We start from the raw sequence: 3,322 nt of genomic DNA, 5'->3' as shown, positions 1-3,322 counted from the left end.
GATACGAAGTTATGTGGGAGACACATCAGGACTTCGCCTCATCAATGGCACATCTGTGGCAGAAGGAGGGGAAGGCGACGACGTTGCATGACTTGCATGGCAAGCTGGTGACGGTGGCGAAAGGTCTCTCTGGCTAGGGGAGAAACAGCTTCGAACATGTCTCTCTCGAACTAAAGAAGCTGAAAGAAGAGCTGGAAAGGCTCTATGTTGATCCCTCGCGGACGGGGCCATCCCACGTTGACAGTGGCAGATGCAGCACTGGGTAGACCCCAAAAAACAATGGAGCCCCCCTTGAGCCCCTCCCCCTCCATTTTTGAGAAGAAAGGAGGAGGAAGAAGAAGGAGAGGAAGAAGAAAGGGAGGGAGAGGAATAAGAAATCACCCCCCTTTAATCATTTCTAGATCCGCCATTGCACGCTGAGGTGAAAATCACGGATAGTGTCACACCCGGTTTTAAAAAGAACACCAGATGTATCACATATGTACGCTAGGATCAAGTTTCACACATATGGAAGACGTCATCAGTGAATATATCAAAGACAATGTTTCAACAATGTAAATAAAAGGAGATAAGTACTTTATTACACACTCCGATAGATAGACACGAAGGTCTTAATGTTTCACCGATAACATATATGAAGTCTTCAGCATATCTTCATAAACTCCCACAGGAACAATGACTGGTGAATGCTCCTAGAACTCCTCAAAGTCACTGAAGTACTCCACTTCACTGTTCTCTTCTGAATAGCAATTATGCAAGGGTGAGTACACTTATGGTTGGTACTCAGCAAGTGGGGTGAAGATGCAAGGCCATCAAGGAAAGACTAAGTTTATAGTAGTTAGCATTTTAGTTGGTCAAATTTTATTAGCAGCACCTAATTACTAGGTATAAGTTTATACCAACCCACTTAAGCATAAAGATCATAAAAGAACCAACATTACATAACCAAGAACTATAATTTAATTATTCTTCAAGTTCAATTATCATGTGAGGGTTCAAGCCGCTCATGACCGCGAGCACGGCTAATATATCAGTTTTACACTCTGCAGATGTTGTACACTTTCCCCACAATTCGTGTTTCCCTGTGTCGCTCGGGTTTGCAAGGCCCTTAAACACTTCCTTTGGTGAGTGGCGAGGGGTCCACTATGAAGCCTTTACAAAGACACGCAGAGAACCAACAGCCCGCTAGAGTTTCAATAGCGGAGTGGACCATAACCCTCCCTAATGGTCAGCACCTTAGCAAAGGCTGCCACCCCAAGAGGACCGGGCTATACCCCAGCACCGACCCCCTCCTTGCCCTTTCGGTAAGGCCATCAGTTAACTACGCGCCTAATTAATCGGCTAAGGTCAGAGCCATATGACAATGTGGTTGTACGATTTTCTTGGGTGGTTCTCCATGTTCCAATTAACCAACATGATCTTGTAAATAAAACAAGTATAACAACATAAATAAAATCATGTTTAATGTTTCAAAGATTATAACCATAGCCATCCCAAGATAAAGCATCTAAGCAATTCTACCCAACAAAATTATTATAACGGGTGTTCCAAGGTTTGGGTGAAAAGACTAGGTAAATCCTTAGTGGCTATCCCATCAAGTTTATGCAATATAATAATAAAGTAAAGTGAATTAACATGATGTTAATAGTATAAAACACAGAGGGGGAAGGCCACTTGCCTTCCTCGGCTAACTGCTGAAAATCTTCCTCGTAAGCTTGCTCTTGTTCACCCACGGACGGCACGTCGTCTACACGATCACACAAGAAAAACAAACAATACAAAATAAGAAACAGTACAAAATAGTAAAAACATTACTGGAAAAGTTGAAAAATATGTAGAGCACGACGCAAGGATCGCGTGAGCGCAAGAATCGCTGAAAACAGAGTTAAAACGTGAAAGGTATGGCTAAAACAGTGCACCAGGGACTTGTTTGTGAGAGTTTTAAACTTCTAGGGGCTAGCTACAAAGAAACCAGGGGCTAAAACCTAATTAAACACTAAACTCAAGGGCTTGCACACAAAAATGGTGCTCCTGGACGGCGGGTTCTAATATTGGAAAGGTTAGGGGTCTAAACAGAAAAGAAAGGGCTTAAGCCTAATTATTTTTGAACTATTCAGGACTGCAGGTTGATTTCCCTAAAGATCAGAGGCTCTTTAGAAAAAAGGACGGGGGCGGCTCGGGTTGACCGGTATTGACCCGATCTGGACTGATCCAGTCCGTCGGATCTTGATCCGACGGCGCGAAGCGGGTCGAGGCGGCTCGGGTGTTGGCTCGCGGCTCGGCGGGATGGCTGGCGGCTCTGGTGACGGCGTGGCTCGGCGCTGGGCGGAGCTGGCGGCTTAGGCGGGCGGCGCTACGCGCCGGCGATGAGCAGAGGCGGCGGCGGACCACCAGAGTACACCAAAAATGTGCACCGGGGCTCGGTTCGAGGCGGGGTTTGGCCGGGGAGGGAGAGGGGGCGACGGCGAACGCGGCTAAGGGGTCCAGGAGGTCCGGCGGTGGCCGAAAGTGGGTGCTCGGCGGCGAGAGGCGGAGTGATGGCTCCGGCAAGGAATCGCTGCTGGGATAGACCAAGAGAGAGAGAGAGAGAGAGAGAGAGAGAGAGAGAGAGGAAAAAGAGAGACTAGGGCTTTCTCACCACCTCACCTAGCTTCGGCGACGAACGGGCGGCGAAGGGGCATGGCGGTACGGCGGATCGACGGCGGCGGCGCTCCAAGCGGCAGAGCTCAGAGGTGGCGGCGCGGTGCTGCTGAATGTGAGTGAGGGAGCGTTGGCGTGGAGTGTAAATGGGAGAGCAGTGAGCTTGGGTGCGGGTTTTATAGAGGGAGTGAGGGGTTGGTGCGGCCGTGAGCGAGGGAGGGGGCGGCGAGCTCGGTGGCCGGCAATCACGGCAGTGATTGCCGCGGCGTTTCCGTGCGAGAGAGAAGGGGGCGTGAGTGTGGGTGATGACGGCTCTTAAGGGGTATTCAAACTGGGAGTAAAACGGGAAATAAATCTCGCGACGCGAGGGAAGGAAAGGAGCGGAGCTTGCGGCACGGGAGAGAGGTGGCCGGAGTTAGGGGATGGCGCCGATAGGCGGGCCCCACCTGGAAGTGAGACAAAGAGAGAGGTGGAGAGGGGAGGCGGGTTGGGCTTGTTGGGTCGGCTGGGATGTTGGGCCGAGCGGGAAAAAGAAAAAAAAGGAGAGGAGATGGTGGGCTGGTTTGGGTTGGAAAGGAAAAGAGAGTTTGTTTATTTTGTTTTTTTCAAACTCAAACACCATTTGAACAAATTTCATTTGAATTCAAACAAGTTTAAATTTGGGTGTTACAGATAAGATTGT

Source organism: Panicum virgatum, chromosome 9N, assembly GCF_016808335.1.
Source record: "Panicum virgatum strain AP13 chromosome 9N, P.virgatum_v5, whole genome shotgun sequence".
Classification (NCBI taxonomy): domain Eukaryota; kingdom Viridiplantae; phylum Streptophyta; class Magnoliopsida; order Poales; family Poaceae; genus Panicum; species Panicum virgatum.
The sequence above is the reverse complement of the archived record's forward strand: the minus strand, read 5'-3'. Positions refer to the sequence as shown.